A 22,254-nucleotide genomic window follows, 5' to 3' on the forward strand; every position below is an offset into this window, starting at 1 on the left:
AAAGATTTCACCTGATGCATTCAGGTAGGCAATTTTAAACATGAAGGTTCTTCTCTCACTTTTCCTTTTCATCAATTGCCATGTTATTTCTTTTTTTTTTTTAATGTTTATTTATTTTGAGAGAGAGAGAGAGAAAAAAAAGAGATAGAGATAATGGGCAGGGGAAGGGCAGAGAGAGAGAGAATCCCAAGCAGGCTGTGTGCTGTAGGCTTGGAGCCCAATGGAGGGCTCACTCTGAGGACCGTGAGATCACGACCTGAGCCAAAATCAAGAGTTGGTTGCTTAACTAACTGAGCCACCCAGCCACCCCGCCATGTTATTTTTTGATTAGTGTGTAAAGTCACTTCACAAACCTTGAACTCTTTAAATTAGCAGGACCTTAATGGTTGTCTTGCCAAATGACCACATTGTTTTGCTTTACACCTGATGAGAACCTAAAGTCCCAGGGATTTAAGTTGTCCCAGGTCACATGGCTAGTCCTTAGATTGAATTATTATTAATAACTAGAGTTTAGAAACAAGTATTTCTGTCCCCAGTTCAGTTATTGCACTCTTTAGGTTCTGTTCCTCTCCCTGAGCAAGCCCAGCAGTGCAAGAGTTTTGTGAAGGTCATGTGCTCAATTCACTGCAAGTTTTTTTAATCTATAATTTAATGGCTGTGTGACCATTAAGTCAGTTAAGAGTCCATCCATTCATTAGAACCTAAACAACTAGAAGAAAACTCTCACCCTAGAAAAGGGTGCCACCCACGTTTTTTCCCATCAATGAGTATATTTCAGTCCACGAATGCACTCTCACGTATAAATTCTTCACCGTGACAATGACTGCTGAGCTCTGGATGTGTGAGCTGCTTCAGGGCAGAGACCATGTCTCCCAGCTTCAGGTCAGACCTGTGCTTTCCCTCAGCACATCTTGGGAGTGCATGAATCACCTAACAACAGAAGCTGGTGCTAGGGACTGCTACAGTTGGACCGTAAAGTGGAGTATTTGCTGTAGAAGAGACTGTAAAGGCCAATTCTTCTTTTTAATGCCCCCCAATATCTTGAGTTAGCCAAGATCACCGCAGAGCTAAGACTTAGAAAAAAGGTCAGCTGTGGTTGTTCTGTGACCAATGCATTTGTTTAAACCCTGACCTTGCTTTGGTCTCTTTCAGAGACGCTACTTGCTGACGTGCTATCGGATAATCTCCCTCCCTTAGAGTCAGTCGTGTTCTTCCTACACCTCATCTCAGAAGGACAAACACCTCACTAGCTGCTGTAGGCTTTTCAGGTGCCGTGGCTGCTGCTGTGGTTTTATTTGAACTTTGTCTTCAGTGAACCTTGAAAGCAGTTCTGTGATGTGCCCTCCTTGCCTTCCTGAGGTCGACACAAGGAAAAGTTCTATTCTTTCACTCTAGATCATTCTGAACTTTACCCACTCTTCCAATCTGCTCTATCCCAAGTAAAATCAATGCCATGAGAGTCCCAACTATGACCAAAGGAAGTCTTCTAACCCATGTTCTGTATTAAACTAATCTGTTCTCCTTGTGTGCCCACATTCTGAAACTGTTCATTTCGTGAAAGCAAAATCTCATCTATGAAGAGGAAAAACCAATCTGTATTTGCTCCAACTACATACACAAGTGACAACTCACAACAGGACTATCACTAACTGCAAAAAAAAAAAAAAAAAAACTTCAGTTCTTAGTATTGTGAATAACACAAACCACTTTTATACCCTTTGTGAATGATTCCAGGATGCTGAGGGCAATTATAAGTGTCAATACAGAACAAATGTGGAAAAATGAGGCACCTTTCCCTTTGAAAGAACTGTACAGAATAGTCTTCTTCAACTACACAAACTCTGTGTCCAGTTTCTTTCTTTTTTTTTTTTAATCTTTTTTTAAGTTTATTTATTTTTCACAGAGAGAGAGAGAGAGAGAGCATGAACGGGGGAGGGTCAGAGAGAGGGAGACACAGAATCCGAAGCAGGCTCCAGGCTCTGGCCCTCAGCACAGAGCCCGACATGGGGCTCGAACTCACAGACTGCGAGATCATGACCTGAGCCGAAGTGGGACACTCAACCAACTGAGCCACCCAGGTGCCCCATGTGTCCAGTTTCTAAGTGGGCTTTAGTGTATTTGGGGTCTCCTTTTCCTTACTGAAGAATTTTCTAAGTTCTCAATGTTAAAACAAAAGGCAAAATTTTGCATAAACTGGGGTTTTGAAGCTATGTCGAAGTAGCAAACACAAGAATTTCAATTAAGTTTAGCACAGTAGAAGTTTTTGTTACTCAGGCTACGGTCACCATGGGGGCAAGAGACTGCCTAAGGGTTCTGTCCTCTGTGCAGTGTCTCAACAGGCCATCAGGCTTTGCACCTACTACCTTCAGTGTAACACGCACTTCCATCATTACCACGTCAGAAGAAGAGATGGTTGAAGGGTTGTACACCAGCCCTTGAATGCTTCAGGCCACAATGACCATAATGACCGTGCCATTTCCTCTCACAGCCCCCGTGGTCCAATTCATCACATCTCTGTCTACCGGCAAGGGGACTAGGAATTGTAATGATTTCACAGTGGGAAGAACTGACTGTAGATTAGCATGATAGATCCTGATTACATCATAAAGTAGTGGATTGAAAATGGCTAAGTGGAACTCACAAATCCATAGATTAGCATTTTGTTCTAGCCTTACACTGTGTTCTAAAACCTACATAACCAGTGGTATCTGCCCACAGTTTCTGGCATACCTTCAGGTTGCTTGTAAACTTCTCCTTTAAATGGAAGATTATCATTATAAATTTCTACACAGAGTATGGTGGGGATTGGGTAAGATAATGACCAACGAATAAGGGTATAAATGCAAATGCTGAGAAGTATTAGTTATAATTGGTATTCCTGATTTCAGTGGCAAATAATTTAATCTCTCTACATCATAGTTTTAAAAATATTTGGTATGTTATTTGTCTCACATCCTAAGTCTTAGGAGTTTATAATCAAGTTCACCAGTCTCTTGAATGTTAATTGACAGCACACCTTTATTACATCTGAAAAATATATTTAATAGTTTAGAATTCAGTGTTCAGTCCATTGTTTAATATTATTTTTCAAGCTGAGAAGCAAAGCTAGTAAAATTTTGCCACCACAGAGAACCGTTTGGTGCAGAATTGGTGAGAGAGCAAAATATATGTTTTTAATATAGCCCTTATCTGAGACTTATCTATTGTATAGCATCGGGTGTGTTGTGCTTTTGATGATTGCATTAGCAATACCTTGGGAAAATGGGACCATGCATCAAAAATGTCCCTGACTTCCTTTCCAGAGTGCCTATTTAGATATGTCTAGATGAGAGATTGAACACAGTATACTAGATATTTAAAGAACTTATATAAACTTATTATAAATTTGGGAATGCCACTAAATTAATGCAATAAGCTAAAATACCAATGGTGTTTTTATAAAATAAAAATGATAAAATGGTAAAACAAAAAATCTTAATAATGCCTGGGTTTCACATCGCTTTATTGGGGTTTCTTGCCTAGTAACTGGGAAAAAAATTCTTCTAGATTTAGTTTGAGTATAATATTTTTGCAGTAAAATGTATAGGATATACCTGCCACACACATTTTTAATAAAATGTGTGGTTTTTTTTAAAAGAAATTCCTATTCCCTAAACCATATATTTTTTTTTCTGGTATACTGTTTATGTGAGATAAGTTTTTCTAGCAGTAACATAAGCCTGTATTGCAAGAGTCATGAGGGTGAATTTTGCTTTGAGTCTGTTTCTGTTTCCAATTCCACTATAATACTAAAAAATGTACAGGTAAATCATAGTCATTTTTCTAATGTTCACAGGATGTTTTTCTGTTTTTATACATGGAACATGCATGTCCTGACCACTGTTCAAATGTGCTACCTCTTTAGCCCAGGTTCAATAATGAGAAAGAAATACACTTTTTAAAATTATAATCTTTTAAACATAACATTAAAAAAAAGCATTATAAATAATGTTAATAATCAGACTAAGCCTAAAAGGATGGTATTATCTTGGTAGTACTTGGGACATTGTCTTCATATTTGCCAGTGCACAAACATGAGTTTATAAACAGCGCCACCAGACCCCAACTTTACAAGAGACTGATGCATAAATCAGAATGTTGTTTGTTCATTTTACAGTTATGTTGGGGTGATCTAGTGGGTATTTCTAGTGTTCCTTTGTGACAACATGAGTGATGGGCAAGATTTAGGGTTTTCCCTTGGTATTTCTTATTTAAACAAGAAAGCAAAATGACTCAACCACAAGATATTTTAAATGTAGCTGCTATGGAAATTCAAAGTCAGACAGTAGTTTATATAGAATGGAATTAGAACAACTATTTGAAGGAGGTATGTCTAATTGATCTATTTCTTTTTAACAAGTTGAGATAGAGTATTCATGCCCATGATGGAAAAAAATAAATACTGATAAGCAAAGAAGTCACTTGTTTTTTCATCTGTAGATAACCACAGATGCTATTTTGATAATAAATTGTGTACACGTACACATAGAACATATGTACATATATATCCGTGTACTTTCTCTCTCTCTTGTTTTATTTTTTAAGTTTATTTATTTATTTTGAGAGAGAGAGAGAGCAGGGGAGGGGCAGAGAGAGAGAGAGCAAAAGAGAGAGAATCCCAAGCAGGCTCCTCACTGTCAGTGCAGAGCCCAACACGGGTTTCGAAATCATGAACTGTGAGATCATGACCGGAGTTGAAATCAGGAGTCGGACCCTTAGTCGACTGAGCCACCCAGGGCCCCCATATCTCTGGTTTTAAAAATCAAAGAATTATATCATACACATTTATATCTAAATTGCTTTTTACTCTATCCTATTGTCCATAGAAATAATGGACATGTGTTGTATGGGTCTCATTCTGCTGGTGGTGATACCACTGGTTCTAAACGCCTGAGGTCCTTGCCAGAGCTCACAGTGCTTGTGACAAGCCGCCACAGGTATTTCCCCCACCAGACCCACTGTAGAGGCTGGACCTGCCCTTGCGGTACTTATGACTGTAGGATGCACCTCAGTCACAAGCATCAGGTCATGTTGGAAAATACAGACTTATTACTCATGTGTCTTGGAGGGTCCACCATGCCCAAGGGTCACACAACAAGGCTGCTGCAGGTGGTGGCAGAAAGAGAGACTATGCATACCTGGGGCTTTGCCCTTTAGTGGGGTCTGGAGTGGGATGTTTAGGATCCCCAGGGTTTGCTCTTTATTGGCTAATTAAAAACATAAGAATGGGCTTTAGGGTGCAGGAGAGGAAAACCAGGGTTACCCCAGTGGTCAGTTATCTAGGCTCCTTTACAGTTTCTAGAGGGGGAACTTGGGAACTTACCGGGTGGGAGTGGCCTGATTTCTCATCTAGTTTTGCTGGTACCCATGTCATCTAGGAGGCAGTGCATTTTTTCCAGATGGTTGTCTTTTATTTTAATGTTTTATTTAATTTTTGAGCGAGAATGTGCATAAGCAGGGGAGGGGCAGAGAGAGGGGGACAGAAGATCCAAAGTGGGGGCTCTGTGCTGACAGCCTGACAGCAGCAAGCCCGAGGTGGGACTCAAACTCATTAACCATGAGATCATGCCCTGAACCAAAGTCCAATGCTCAGCTGAGCGCCCCCCCCCCCCACGTGCTCCCACGTGGATGTCTTTGAAATGGATGTCTCAACAATGAAAAGCTGAACGTCAGGTGCTTGCATGGCATCTATAACAAATTTTACTGAGTGCAGTCCCTTATGTGGATGAAGCACAGTATAATTTAAAATGTTCTATGATGGAATGTTAACAATATTTACTGTGTTTTTACAATTATAAACAACTCTTCATTGAATACATTAATACGTAAGTCCTTTCCTTCTTGTATGATTATTTCCTTAGGATACATTTCTGGAAGGAGCTATCTGTCTAAAAGTCCGTTCTTATTTAAGATTCTAGAAGTATTGACCAAGAATTCTTGGTAAAGCTGTAAAGTGACGCTCCCACCAGTATATAAAATTTTGTTTTACCACACTCTCTTATACACTAATTATTAGTACTGTCACTTTTAATTTAAAAAGTGAAAACCATTTGTATAACTTTCATCTATGTGTCACTTATTTCTAGTAAGGTTGGACGCTCTTTTTTTCTTTTTGTTTTGTTTTTTGAAGTATAAGTAACATACAGTGCTATATTCGTTTTAAGTGTGTAATACAGTGATTCAGTAGTACTGTAAATTACTGAGTGCTCATCACAGTAAGTGACACCGTCTGTCACCAAGCAACCTTATTATCGTCACATTCACTATATTTCCTATGATGTACTTTTTATTCCCATGACTTTTTTATCTTGTAACTGGAAGTCACAGCTTTCAGTCCTCTTTACCTATTTCACCCATCCCCACCACGTCCATTCTGGCAACCACTGGTTTGTTCCCTGTATCTAAGGGTCTGTTTTTATGTTTGTATCTTTTTTTCTTTGTTTCTTCCTTTGTTTTGTTTCTTAAATTCCTCATATGAGTGAGATCATATGGTGTTTGTCCTTCTCCGTCTGGCTTATTTCACTTAGCATAATACATTCTAGTTCCATCCATGTTGTTGCAAATGGTAAGATCTCATTTTTTTTGTTGTTGTTTTTCATGGCTAAGTTTCCATTGTGTGTATCTGTGCATCTTTGTGTGTGTGTTTGTGTGTGTGTGTGTGTGTGTGTGTGTGTGTGTGTGTGTATACCACTTCTTCTTTTTCCATTCATCTGTCACTGGACACTCAGGCTCCTTGTATATCTTGGCTGTTGTAAATAATTCTACAGTAAACACCAGGGTGCATATGTCTTCTCAAATTATTGCTTTTGTTTTCTTTGGGTAGATGCCCAATAGTGGAATTACTGTATTATATGATGTTTCTATTTTTAGGTTTTTGAGGAACCTCCATACTGTTCTCCTTAGTGACTATACCTATAAACTTGCATTCCCACCAACAGTACACAAGGGTTCCTTTTTGTCCGCATCTTTGCCAACCCTTGTTATTTCTTGTCTTTTTGATCCTGGCCATTCTGACAGGTGTAAGGTGGTATCTCACTTGGTTTTTATTTGTTTCCATGATGACAAGTGATGTTGAGTATCTTCTCATGTGTCTGTTGGCCATCTGGATGTCTTCTTTAGGAAAGTGTCCATTCATGTCCTCAGCCCTTTTTTAATTGGATTAGGTTTGTGTGTGTGTGTGTGTGTGTGTGTGTGTGTGTGTGTGTGTGTGTTGAGTTGTATAAATTCTCTCTATATTTTGGATATTAACCCCTTATTGGATATGTCATTTGTAAATAACTTACTCCATTCAGTAGGAATGTTTTGTTTTGTTTTGTTTTGTTTTGTTTTGTTGCCTTTGCTTTGCAAAAGCTTATTACTTTCGTGTAGTCCCAATAGTTTATTTTTGCTTTGGTTTCCCTGGCCTGAGGAGATACATCTAGAAAAATGTTCCTGTAGCCACTGTCAGAGAAGTCACTATCTTTGTTCTCTTCTAGGATTTTTATGCTTTCAGGTCTCATGTTTATGTCTTTAATTCATTTTATTTTAGTTTCATTCTTTTGCATGTTGCTGTCCAGTTTTCCCAACACCTTTTATTGAAGAGATATTCTTTTTACCCTTTGTGTTTCTTTGCATCCTTTGTAATAAATTTAATTGAACTTTTTATTTCTGGGCTCTGTGTTCCATTGATTTATGTGTCTATTTTTGTGCCAGTACCATACTGTTGTGACTACTATAGCTTTATAGTATATCTTAAAATATGAGATTGTGATACCTCCAGACTTGTTCTTTTCTTTCTGAAGATTGCTTTGGCTATTCAGGGTCGTTTGTAGTTCTGTACAAATTTTAGTATTATTTCTGGCTCTGTGAAAATGCTGCTAGTATTTTTTAATAGGGATTGCTCTAAATGTGTACATTGTTTTGGGTAATATAAACATTTTAACTTTGTTAGATTTTCCAATTCATGAGCATGGAATATCTTCCCATTTTTTGGTGTCATCTTCATTTTGTTATTTTTGGTTCAATTGTAAATAGGATTATTAATTTCTCTCTCTGCTACTTCATTTTTAGCATATAGAAATGCAAAAGATTGCTCTATATTAATTTTGTATCCTGCGACCTTACTGAACTCACTTGTGAGTTCTAATAGTTTTTTGGCGGAGACTTTAGGGTTTTCTCTATATAGTATCATGTCATCTGCAGATAGTGATGGTTTTACTTCTTCCTTACCAATCTGGATGCCTTTTATTTCTTTGTCTTGTCTGATTGCTGCAGCAAGGACTTCCAGTACTATATTGAATAAAAGTGGTGAGAACAGACATCCTTGTCTTGTTTCTGATCTTAGAGAAAAAGCTCTCAATTTTTCACCATTGAGTATAGTGTTCACTGTGGGTTTTTCATATATGACTTTTATTATGTTGAAATCCGTTCCTTCTAAACCCACTCTATTAAGAGTTGTTATCATGAAATGATATTGTACTTCATCAAATACTTTTTCTACATCCACTGAGATGATCACATGTTTTTTATTTTTACTCTTGTTTATGTGATGTATCAGGTTGATTGATTTCTAAATATTGAGCCATACTTACATCTGTGGAATAAATCTCACTTGATCATAGTGAATGTTAAAAATGTATTGCTGATTTTGGTTTGCTAACATTTTATTGGGGATTTTTGCATCTATGTTCATCAGAGATATTGGTAGTTTTCTTTTTTGTTGTATTTTGGGGGGGTTGTTATCAGGTTAATACTGGCCTCATAGAATGAATTTGGAAGCTTTTTTCCTCTTCTATTTTTTTGGAATAGTTTGAGAAGAATACATCTTAACTCCTCTTTAAATGTTGGGAATAATTCATATGTGAAGCCATCTGGTCCTAAACTTTTGTATTGGGAGTTTTTAATTACTGATGCAATTTCATTGCAAGTAATTGGTCTGTTCAAATTTTTTATTCCTTCTTGATTCAGTTTTAGAACACTATATGTTTGTAGGAATTTATTCATTTCTTCTAGGTTGTCTAATTTGTTGGCATATAATTTTTCAAAAATTCTCTTATAATCCTTTGTATTTCTGTGGTATCAGTCATTATTTCTCCTCCTTGGATCTGATTTTACTTGTTTGAGTTCTGTCTCTTTCCTTCTTGATGAACCTGGGTAAAGGTTTGCCCATTTTGTTTATCTTTTTAAAGAATCAGCCCTTGGTTTCATTCATCTGTTCTATTGTGTCTCTATTTCATTTTTTTTTTGTGTGTGCTAATTGGTATTATTTCCTTCCTTGTGCTGGCTTTGGGCTTTGCTTGTTCTCCTCTTTCTATCTCCTTTAGGTGTAAAGTTAGGTTATTTATTTGATATTTTTGTTTCTTTGTGTCTTAAGGTAGGCCTGTATTGGTGTAGACCCCTCTCCTCGAACAGCTTTTCCTGCATCCCAAAGACTTTGGATTGTTGTGTTTTCATTTCCATTTGTCTCCATGTCCATTTGTTAATGTCCTCTTTAATTTCTTGATTGACCTACTTATTGTTTAGTAACATGTTATTTAACCTCCATGTGTTTGCATTCTTTTGCAATTTTTTTCTTGTGGTTAATTTCTATTTTCAGACTGTTATGGTCAGAAAAGATGCATATACAGTTTCAGTCTTTTTAAATTTATTGCAACTTGTTTTGAAGCCTAATGTGTATTTATCCTGGAAAATGTTCTGTGTGCACTTGAAAATGTGTATTCTGCTGTTTTTGTATGGAATGTTCTGAATATATGTTAGGTCCATCTAGTCTAATGTGTCATCCTAAGCCACTGTTTTCTTGTAAATTTTTGTCTGGATTATTTATTCATTGATGTATATGGGGTATTGAAGTCTCCTACCATTATTGTATCAGTGTCAATTTCTCCCTTTATTATGCTTAATAGTTGCTTTATGTATTTAGGTGCTCTCTTGTTGGGTACATAGATATTTATAATTACTATATTCTCTTGTTGGATTTTGCTCATTATAGTTATGTAGGTCCTTTTTTGTCTCTTGCAACACTCTGTCTTAAATTCTGTTTTGTCCTATATGAGTATTACTACCCCACCTTTCTTTTTGTTTTGTGTGTTTGCTTGATTTTTCTTTTATTTGAATGTTAAATATTTTCCATCCCTTCACTTTCAGTTTGCAGGTGTCTTTAGGTCTGAAGTGAGTCCCTTGTAGGCAGCATATAGATGGGTCTTGCTTTTTTATCCATTTAGGCACCCTATGTATTTTAATTAGAGCATTTAGTACATTTACATTTAAATCAATTATTGTTAGGCATGTACTTGTTGCAATTTTGTTACTTCTCTATGGTTGTCTTTGTAGTTCTGCTCTATTCCTTTCTTCTCTTGCCCTTTTCCCTTGTGGATTATTATTATGTTTTTTATTTATGAAGTTTGGATTCCTGTACTATTTATTATGTATGTGTATATATTATAGGTTTTTGATTTGTAGTTACCATTGAGTTTATATATAACATCTTATCATATAGAAGTTTATATTAAGTTGTTGGCTGCTGAAGTTTGAACACATCCTAAAAGCTTTAAATTTTTACTCCCTCCATTTTTTTATGGATCCGATGTCATAATTTACAGTTTTTCATTTTTAAATCTCTTGGTTGACTTGTGTAGGTTTAATTGATTTTACTGCTTTTGGGATTTAAACTGTATACAATTTATAAGTGATTAAGCTACTGTTTCTATTCTATGTTTGCATTTACCTGTGAAATTTTTTTCTTTTGTCATTTTCTTACTCCTAGTTATGGCTTTTTTTTCCAATCAAAGAATTCTCTTTAGCATTTCTTGTAAGGCTGGATTAGTAGTGATGAAATCCTGTAACTTTTATTTCTCTGGGAAACACTTTACCTCACTTCTATTCTGAATGAAAACCTTGAATATTCTTGGTTGCAGGTATTTTTCTTTTCAGTACTTTGAACATATGATGCCTCTCCCTTTTGGCCTGCAAAGTTTCTGCTGAAAAATCACCTGACAGCCTTATGGAATTTCCTTTAAATATAATTGCTTGCTTTTCTCTTGCTGCTTTAAAAATTCTTTCCTTCTCACTACCTTTTTGCCATTTTAATCCTATGTGGTGTGGGCTTCTTTGGGTTGATTTTGTTGGGGATCTCTGTGACTCCTGGATCTGGAAGACTATTTCGTTTTCCAGATTAAGGGAAGATTTAGGATATTACTTCTTCAAATAAATTTTCTCCTCCTTCTCTCTCTCTACTTCTGGGACTCCTATACTGTCAGTATTATTACAGTTGATGATGCCACTAAGTTCCCATAACTGATTTGCATTTCTTATTATGTTTTTTGGTTTTTGCCATTTGGCTTGGTTGCTTTCCATTAGCCTGTGTTCCAGGTCCCTGATCTATTCTGTCTCCTCTGCTTTGCTACTGATTCTCTCTAGTGTATTTTTATTTCAGTTATGGAGTTTTTCATCTCTAACTGGTTTGTTTTTATATTTTCTATCTCTGCTGAATATCTCACTGAGATCCTCTCCTCTTGTCTCCAGTCTAGTGAGTATCTTTTTGACCATTACTGTGAATTCTTTATCAGGCATATTCATTTCATTCAGCTGTAATTTTGTCCTGTTTTTCATTTGGAATATATGCCACTGTCTCCTCATTTTGTCTGACTCTCTGTGTTTATTCCTATGTATTAGGGAAGTCAACTATGTCTCCTGCTCTTGAACGCAGTGGCCCCATGAAGAAGAGTTAGTGCCCTGCAGTGGGGTTTCCCCTGTTCACCAGGAACAGGTACTGCAACATTGTCTCCTGTGTGCATTGCATGTGTCCTGCTGTGGCCAAGCTGTGTTGACTTTGGTCCAGTTGGCTGCATTGGCCCACTTTGCCTCTTGTGGGTGTAACAGGCAGGCCTTTGTCCCTGTGCTGTTAAGGGGCCTAGCTAACGTCACCAGGAGCTTGTTGTTGGACAGCACCAGCAGTCAGACCGATGCCTGCCCTCAGTCGGTCTGCTGGGGCTGTGTTTCACTAGTAGACAAGGCACTCTCCCTGTGCTGCCTCTGAGAGGTTTCCATTGGTTGGTGGAGCTGGCATCAGACCAGATGCCTGTCCTCAGTCCATCAGCCAGGGCTACAGCTGCTCTTATTAGCAGTGTGCTGTCACTGTGTAGCCAGCTATAAGGTTCGGCTCTGGGACTGCAGGCGCAGTGACATGTGTGGTTATCTTTCCCTCTCCCCAGGTCAGGAGTCACTTTGGAGTGGTGCCAGTCCTTGATGGGGTTGCTTGTAGGGTGGCTCAGGGAAGAAACTGCTTTGGAGGGATGCCTGCTGCATGGGGTGGGTTGGATGGGGCAGATTCACAGAGGAACACAGGGGTGGGATACACAGTGCTAGAATATAGTTGGAGGGTGTTCACACTGGTTCCTGCAAGTGTCTGACTATGCTGCAGCAGGGGAATAGAAATGGTGACTGCCAGCACTTTGTTCTTGGAGGATTCTCCCAAAGATCCCTGCCCACCACCCCCCTCAGGGATTTGTAAAGAAATCTCTTTCACATATACCCCAGGTGCTTTTCAAACTACTGTGTCTATACTTTGTCTCTACAGGGTTGTTTATTATGCTATCTCTTTAAGCAGGGCGATTCAGTTTCCTCTTGCCTTTTGACTCTCCCAGAGCTAAGCCCACTGATCTTTAAAGTTCGCAGAAGTAAGCCTTGCTGATTGTAAAACCTTGCAAAGCTATGCCTCATTGATTTTCAAAGCCAGAAATTATGGGGAATCATCGCACCAGTGCAGGTCCCCCATGTGTGGCATTCCTGGTGTGGGGTCTAATGTCCTCATACCTCCGTGTGGTGTCCCTCCTGTTTGTGGATATTCTAGCGCGATATTTGGCTTCCAATCACATCTCCACCCCTCTCACTCTTACTGATGTGGCCTCCTCTCTGTGATTAACTGTGGAAAACCTGTCCTGCAGGGTTTAAGTTGTTTTCAGAGTTTGTTGTAGAGATGTAGCTATTAACTCGATGTGTCTGTGGGACAAGGTGAGCTCACGATCCTTCCACGTTGCCATCTTCCTGACCTCCCTGATTTTTGTTTCCATTTTTAATAGCCCATTTTTATTTTGTTCCATAAAATTATTACCCACAACATATAGTAGATACTTTGTAAACACTGGTTTGCTAACTCTTCTTCAGTTTTTGCAAAGAAATGAAGATGAATTCAATACAATAGCTAACAAAATTCCAGGGAGGTTTTCTGAGGGAACTTTAAAAAGTGATTTTGAACTTTGAACACGAGAACAACATTTTGTAAATACTTGGAACAATTTTAATGACAGTATTTGTATCACAACTACTGATCACTGGGAAAGAATATTTATTTATTAAATGATGTCATGGACACTAAGCAGGATCCAATTCATACTATATACAATAATAAACTCTAGATGGATTAAAGCCCTAATTGTGAAAGATAAAGCTATTAAGTTAATGAAGAAAATCTAGGATGATATTCTCTTGACCTTGGTAGGAAATTACACATTAATTAAGACCCTAATAGTAAAAACAAAAAAACATTCGAATTGATAAATCTTTCTTTATTAAAATTAAGAAATTCTCTTCAGCAAAAGATACCACAAAGTTATTAGAGAGATACATTCAATGAAAGTATTTGCAACATTTAAACTTCCCTAAAATTGTACTATCTAGATTAAAACTGCTCTACTCCAATGACTTAGAGAGGACCCAATAGAGAAAGAAACAAAACCAGTGTTTAAGAAATTCACAAAAAGAGATTTGGAAATGACCAGAGTGCATGATGAGATTTTCAATCTCATTAACCATTAGAAAAGCACAAATTACAACAAATATGTAGCACTCACATTCTCTAGAATAGAAAATTTACAAAATCAGTATCAAATGTTGACCAGAATATGGAGTCCTAGGAAACTGCATGTACAGCTGGTAGGAATTTAAAGTTCTAACCACTTTATAAATCAATCATGTAGTAGGTAAGTGAAATAAACATGTGTATAATTTATAATTCAGCCATCATACCTCAGGTTATATCCTAAAGATGCTCTGTGTCAGATTCATATGATAGCATGTACAAGGTGATGCTTTCCAGTATTTGTTCTGATGCTAAGCTATTGGAAGCATTGATAGGAGACCGGATAATGGAATATGCTTGAATATTGAGAAAAGTTGATGGAGACTTACATCAGGCAATATAGGTATGCATTTCAAACATTGGGTGGATTAAGAAAAAGAAAGAAGATGGAGATTTATAGCACAAAATATCACTTGTAGAATCATTTAAGTAGGCATCTGGAGATAGAATAATCTCACACGTATTTCAGAATAAATTATCTTATTTGGGTAAGGACACATGTAATTATATTAAAATGATGCCTACAGTAAGGAGAGTAAGTAAAGATGCAGGAGAAATGAATCATAGACTAAAATGAAGAAAGGCTTGGAAAGAATGAGGACCGTATGAGATGAGGTGTAGTGTAGGATACAAGCCTAAGCACGTATATCACAATAGCAATCAAGAGGGTTGAGACAGAAGATAAGGAAAAATAAAAACAAAAACTTTGTCACTTGAACTTCTTGTACTTTTTGGCTCTGTTGGTTAAAATAAGTTAAGGCATAGGCTCCTCCCTCTGGCCCTCAAGGCTGTCCAGTCTCAGTCATTGATCTACGATGTCTCACTTTCTGTATTAACCATGATTCTTTATTTTCTAATTATAACTGCCAGGAACAAAATGAAATGAGTTAGATTATATCTGTTATTATTTTCTGTATAACACTAGTTTCAAGCTACCAAAGCCTACCATGAGGCTCAGTTCTCACTTTCTCTTCCTCCTTCTGCTAGGAACTACACATAATTAGGGAAAATCTGGCTTGGTTTATGTGTTGGCCCTTCCCTGATCAGTCTTTCTATGAACAAAATAAATCACACCCTGTGTACTGAGCTCAGCCTGTGGTTCGAAAGCTCATCCGGGTGTACCAGGATAGACTGTTTTACCAAAAATACAAGGAGGTGAGGAGAAGTGTACTTTCTCATCCAGAAGTACATCATAGTACACAGCATTAGGCAGGTATAGGGAAGTGTTGAAGGGATGTGGGCAGGGCAAAAATAACATTTGCTAGAAATTACCCATTGAAAAACTCACTTGAACTGCAATTATTTCCGCTCTGCCCTGTAACCAATTTTTTTTTCAGACACTGGTCGGTTACAATTTCTAAATAAAATAAAATCAAAAGCCTTAAAATAACAAAGCATTACCAACGCCCTGAATCAGAACTTACTTTGCATTAACTTGCTTAAGCTCAAAACTCTGCCACTGAGAGACTTGTCACTGTCCCCCACTGGCCAAGAGTTGCCTCTAGATTCCAACTCTCTTGTGCTTTTGGATTGTCCTGCCTACAAAGATGGTGTCTTCACTGGTCAGTATAAAACCCCTCAGGTGTAGAATCACAGATATTTATTTTCAGTAAGCATGATGGGCTTATAGGGGTAACTGCCAGGGCGATATCAGCAGGGTACTGGTAGCCTCTGCTTAAGCAGGAAAAATCATCGTACTTGTCTCTAATTTCTTTCCTTAATCTTTCTTACTCTCCAGCCATCTATGAATTTGATGTGAAATATCTGTACCCCCTCAGTCGTTGTCTTCATGATCTGTTCAGTGTAATAATGGCCTCCCTGCATTTAATTGCCCTTCTTTAAAAATGCTAAATATTTGTTTTTCTTCTTTAATGCCACTTAACATATTTAATCTGACTCTGGGTATTTTTCAACTATATTATAACAGTCCCCAGATACTTACATGCATTGCAAGTAAACTGCAAGGTTTTTGAACCCGAAGATAATTTCTTACTCACCCCTGCATCTCATGTATCTAAAAGAGTACCTGGTGGAAAGTAGGTACCCATTAAGTAAACATTTGCTGAATTATGTTAAATTGAACATTCCTATATTTGTGTTCCTTCAAGCAACAGTGACAATGTTAAGTGCAGAATAGGTATTCTGAATTATCTGTTGGATTGAGTTGCATTAGTAATTCCAAGTTCTACTTTTCCTTCTTGGACTTTGGGTTAACTTTTGATTCTCTTTTAGATTCTCATATCCACATAAAACAAGTCCAAAAAGTTGTTTATCTTGAAGTTTTACCACTGTTCAATAAAAGCCGATGTAAGAAATATTAAAGTGGGTGGAAAGTTGATGTGCTATTGATTGGTTGTGCAATTGGATAAACACAGTGATATGGAATGTTTAGTGACACAGCCAAAAAGATTCAGAGTGGAGGAGGGGATCCAGCCTCATTCTCTTTTGAAGTTATTACTGTCTGTTACCTTCATGACCCCAAGTCCAACACTGATAGTACATTTTTTAATATGTAGGCTTAAAATCCTTTTTTCAGAGAGTATTTGGAAATTGGATCCTGGATTTTTATTATTTAACAGCCTGCTCCTCTTACAGTCAGCAACCATCCCATCCCAAACCAACCTGCTTTCCAGGTAGCAGAGGTATTTCCTTAGGATGTGAAGCGTGCAGAAGGATTGGTGACTTATTTGGTTGTCTTCTGTGGAAACCGAGCCCCACGTCAGGCATGCCACTCTCATCCAAAGATGAGAATCTACAGTATCAACTCAGTATTAACTGCCAGTTGGATGCAGAAAACACCCTAAGAATACTCAGCTTTGCATGCGAGATTGTCGCTTGTCAAATAATTACATGAGGCATTGTCATGAAAATGGGATAACTTGCTGTCCCTGAGTCATACTAGCCCGTGATTATTTGCCTCTGACCTGGTGGGTTACACCATGGGACTTCACCACTTGCGTTCAGTTTGATGCTTCATTTTTTCTTCCCCATGTTTTGTTTCAAGGATTGTTCTATTTTTATCCTTATGTTAGTACTTTCACTGCACATCTTGTTTCTTAGCTTTACCTGCCCCCCACCCCATCTGTTCACCTACACACGTTCGCGGTTATGTCCCTTTTCTCACATGCAGGGAGAAGCCTGGAGCACTTCACCCCAAAGCTACCCCCACAACTGAAACAATACGTGTGTGATCTTCAAGGCAATTCTGCAGATATGGCAGCTCAATTGTGCCTTTTCTTCCTACATATTTGGAAATAAATTTTTTTATGTTTATTTATTTTAGAGAGAGAGAGCAAGCAGGTGAGGGGCAGAGAGAGAGGGAGACACAGAATCTGAAGCAGGCTCCAGGCTCTGAACTGTTAGCACAGAGCCTTGTGTGGGGCTTGAACCCCTGAACTGTGAGATTGTGACCTGAGCCAAAGTCGACACTTAACCGACTGAGCCACCCAGGCGCCCCCATATTTGGAAATAGAAGCTTAAGATTAAACAATTTAATGTCGCAAAATATTTTAATAGCACGGTCAGGATCAGGATTCAAGTCTTTCCATTTTCAGCTCTACTTATGGTTGATTTCTGAGTCTCCAGTGCTTTGCTCAATGCCTGGAAAAATAGGTGTTCAATAAAGTATATATTTTATTAACAAATAAAGGTACATAAAAATGAAATAAAGCTCAGAACCCTTCATCAATTGTTTATGTTTTATTTTTTTATTTTCCAAATACTATATTCACCACAGAATGTAATTTAATATACTTAGAGTAAAAGGAGAAATAGCAAAGTAGTTTAGACCAGTCTTCTCCAGAGTGAATTGCTTATACGTGCGGAGGAGTTCTAGCGTACAGTTATGGCACAGGGGAAATACATCAGGGTTTTAGATATGATTTTTGTTAAAACAATGCCCTGTATTGTTTTAAAAGTCAAACAGTTCAAAAAATTTTAATGAAAATGTCAGTCATCTTCGCCTCCTGTCCATCATTCATCTCTGTTGCCAAGTAAGCCGTCTATGTTCTTTTTAGTTATTTTTCTTGCCATTTAATTCCATATTTCTATTTGTATTTGCTTTTTAACTTGTCCTCTTAAATTGCATATTTGTACGTTTTAAAATTGTGCATAAAATGATAGTAGGATAGGACATGTGTATGTAATTTATAAATATCTACATATCGAAGGCACCTACAAAACTGTGGTCTAGACTAGAAGCGTGAACCTCTATCTACAGTGATCAAGTAGATGATTGTCCAGGGGCCTGAGCAGAGCAGAAGGACCATTTATGTTTTTGAAATATGCTCTAGAAAAAGGCCACATTTCCTCTGCAAGTATAGTATAAAGGGTCTTGGGAAAATGGTATTAGGGTCTATTGGAATCTTTCACAACATGCCTTGTGACCATCTATAATTGAACAGAAACAAGATAAATGTAGAGTAGACACCAGGGTTTGAAATCAAATCTCTAGGAAGTGCACTTGTCTTTAAGCCAAATGCTCATCACTATCACTTCTCACCCAAAGGCTTTCTTTTGTACCGAATGTAGTCTCCTTCACAAACTCGGGCAGTGTTAGTTAATGTCATGAGTGAGACTTGGCACAAGTCATGAAGCCACAGGGGAACAGGCAATTATTAATGGCATAAATACTCATAAATTTATTTCTTAAACATGGAATGCCTGCAGCCTTGTTTTTTCCCCAGGCCGCTGAACTAGAATCAATTTATCATGTGTAGCTTTCTGGTATACAATTTTATTTCAAATGGTTTGCACTGAAAAGAACACCTCCCTTTTTGAAGGCATTTTTATCTCTCTCTTATCTAATTGTCAAAGAATATTCATGTATCATTATATCTCACTTCAAAAAATCATATGATAATTATTCTTAACAGAAATTTATCTTAAAGCCTTATTCCAGCTTGGTCTATAGATTCACTGAAATCCCAATCACAATTCAAGTAAGTTACTTGGTGACTCAGTTTGTGGACAAACTGATTCTACTCTACTTAGAGTAAACTCTTGTGCCGTGTAAGCCAGTGTTACCAGACGCTTGCAGACTTCATGGTGTTGTCTTGTTTGAGACAGGACATCACTGTCACAGTGTGGCATCAGCACATGGCACATGGCACTTATTGACAGAGTAAGAACTCCAGTATCTGGTGACAATCTTGAAGCCATTGGTTACCAGCTGCCTTAAAACATTTCATATCCTCCAAAGATTTGTAATTAAGAGCAAGGAGTCAAATAATCACCAAGAAAATAAAACACAGTATTTTGTCTATTTTTATTTTCTTTCCTAACTATCATTTGTATTTTGGCTATTTTCCAGAGGTGATGTTTCCTGGCAATGAGTATAGCAGAAGTTTGAGAGGTACGAGTTGGATTTTCTACTGCTACCTGTGAGTAACTCCTGAACATATTTTCTGCGTTTAGGTATCTGGGTTTCTTATTCATTCAGATGTTACAGAGAAATCTTACTAGGGCCTCCTGAGATGTAGATGGAAATGTAAGTCAGACAGTGTTTGCCCTCAAGAGCTGACGGCGCAGTGAGGATGATGAGAAAGGTAAGCACATGTGAACAAGAGTGTGCACGTGCTGTTCCAAGGCAGGTGAAAAGTGAGATTGGCAGACAGAGTATCTAATTCTCTCGGAGTGACCAGGTCTGGGATTCCAACAGGAGTAGACATTGCTGTTGGGCTGTGAAGGATGAAAACAAGGTTTACAGTCATAAAAGCAGGTGGGTTTCCAGAAAGAAAGAGTAGCTTGGGATATGTAATAGTGCCTGCCTGCCATTTGTTGAACATCCATTATGTGCCAAGCAAGGACTTTCTGCAAACGAGTTTTGATCTTATTAAGATCATGATTGTGATTTCCATTTCACTGAACAGTTTCATGAGTCAGAGAGGGCATGCCACTTGGCCAAAGTCATGCTTCTAAGAGTGGCTGAGATTAGATTTGAACAGAGGTACATCCAACTGGCTCTGAGCTTACATGTTTCCAAAACACCACAATGCTTCTCTCTCTACACAAGTGTCAATTTCCCTTCCAGCTGAAGACTCTAACCTTTTAAATTTCCAACATGTGGAAACGTCGGGAAGAGTGACAGTGCACAGGAATGGATTGCTGTGATCATTGTTGAATGCTGTACTCTTTCTGTATTGCAACACTTTATTTATGCCACAGCTGCGGGATTTAAAGCACCATTCTGGAAGTCTGGAGGTTTATGCCATTGGCTGCATTTTAAATAGACACAAAAAAGGTTATATGAGGAGCCTTCTCAGTGAATGTTTTTATGGTTATATGCGTACGTGTATCTATCTCTCTAGTTAATGTAGTATTCGTCTAGCATTCAGAATGAGGGGCATTAAAACTCTTGTATCTTCCATGAAGTTACCAATTCAAATGAGCCCTTTCATGATTCCCAGCTAGGTGATGAAATGTCTGAGATGTTTACAACTGGCTTTGGTTCTTGTTCTACCCAAGCTGATTACGTCCTCGTTGGGCAGTAATGATACTATTTTGGTAAATGGCATGCCTTCTGGATGTGGAACTACCTGGGTATTAATCCCAGTTCTGCCATTAAAATATGTAACCCAAGACAAGTAAATCAGCCCCAAAAGCCTGATATGTAAAGTGGGGATTTATATTTGTTTCACTGGACTGTTCTGAGAATTAAGTATAAATAGATCCAGTGTGTAAACTCTCAAACATTTAGTGTGTTTTACCATAAAAAAATAGGTATTGCTCACGATTATTATGGGAATAATTGCAGTATGTAAATTAGCCTTCTCCATCAATAGCTGGGTTATTTCCTGTTAACACAAGTTCGGTTATTCAACCAAATATTTACCAGAAAGTCAGCACTGTGTTAAAATTCAAAAATTTTTATCATAAAAATAGTATTTTCATTGGTTGAAGGAACTTGAGATCTAGAGTAAAGCTCCTTGTGTCAGACACCACACAAAGCAAGGAGAGAGCAAGGAAAAAATAAATATGAAAGCTCATCACACTGTTTGGAATATATCTTCATGGGGTTTGAGATTTGGCCAGTAATTCTCCTTTCTTTTTTCTTTTTTTTTTTTTAAATTTTTTTTTTCAACGTTTTTTTTTTTATTTATTTTTGGGACAGAGAGAGACAGAGCATGAACGGGGGAGGGGCAGAGAGAGAGAGGGAGACACAGAATCAGAAACAGGCTCCAGGCTCCGAGCCATCAGCCCAGAGCCTGACGCGGGGCTCGAACTCACGGACCGCGAGATCGTGAACTGGCTGAAGTCGGACGCTTAACCGACTGCGCCACCCAGGCGCCCCAATTCTCCTTTCTTAGTGGGGTCTTTGTCTGGTTTTGGAATCAAGGTAATGCTGGATTCATAGAATGAGTTTGGAAGTTTTCCTTCCATTTCTAGTTTTTTGGAAGTTTGAACAGACTAGGTATCAACTCTTCTTTAAATGTTTGGTAGAATTCCCCTGGGAACCCATCTGGCCCTGGACTCTTATTTGTTGGGAGATTTTTGATTACCGATTAAATTTCTTTGCTCGTTATGGGTCTGTTAAATTTTCTATTTCTTCCTCTTTCACTTTTGGTGGTTTGTGAGTCTCTAGGAATTTGTCCACTTCTTCCAGATTGCCCGGTTTGTTGGTATATAATTTTTCACAGTATTCTCTTATAATTATTTGTATATCTGTGGTGTTGGTTGTGATCTCTCCTCTTTCATTTGTGATTTTTGTCTTTTTTTGGGTCCTTTCTATTTTCTTTTGGAGAAGTCTTATTAATCAGTTTTATTAATTCTTTCAAAGAACCAACTTTTAATTTTGCTGGTGTTTTCTCCTGTTTTTTGTTTGCTTCTATATCATTTATTTCTGCTCTAATCTTTATTATTTCCCTTCTTCTGCTGGCTTTCGTCTTTATTTGCTGTTCCTTTTCTAGCTCCTTTAGGTGTAAGATTAGGTTGTTTATTTGGTACTTTTCTTGCTTCTTGAGATTGGCCTGAACTGTATGTATGTAACGATCAGGACTGTCTTTGCTATATCCCAAAGGGTTTGGGCTGACCTGTTTTTATTTTCATTTGCTTCCATGTATTTTTAATTTCTTCTTTAATTTTCTGGTTAACCCATTTATTCTTTAGAAGGATGTTCTTTAACCTTCATGTATTTTAGGCCTTTACAAATTTTTTCTTGTCATTGATTTCAAGTTTCATAGTGTTGTGATCTGAAAATATGCATGGTATGCTCTCCATCTTTTTGTAGTCGTTGAGGGCTGATTTGTGACCCAGTATGTGATCTGTTCTGGAGAATGTTCCTTGGATACTCAAAAAGAATGTATATTCTGCTGTTTTAGGATGAAATATTCTGAATATATCTGTTAAGTCCACCCTATCCAGAGTGTCATTGAAAGCCATTG

The 22,254-nt window shown here is 37.8% G+C and overlaps 1 long non-coding RNA gene across 1 annotated transcript in view; it reads left to right on the forward strand.

Moving 5' to 3' along the window:
• Positions 1 to 22,254, forward strand: part of LOC131486728 (uncharacterized) — a 502,029-nt gene that overhangs the window by 447,606 nt on the left and 32,169 nt on the right. Inside the window, exon 4 of the long non-coding RNA XR_009249403.1 lies at positions 19,185 to 19,254. This is a non-coding gene — a long non-coding RNA (uncharacterized LOC131486728). The remainder of the gene's footprint in view (positions 1 to 19,184; positions 19,255 to 22,254) is intronic.

The sequence above is a fragment of the Neofelis nebulosa genome, chromosome 10, assembly GCF_028018385.1.
Source record: "Neofelis nebulosa isolate mNeoNeb1 chromosome 10, mNeoNeb1.pri, whole genome shotgun sequence".
In the NCBI taxonomy this organism is placed as follows: Eukaryota; Metazoa; Chordata; class Mammalia; order Carnivora; family Felidae; genus Neofelis; species Neofelis nebulosa.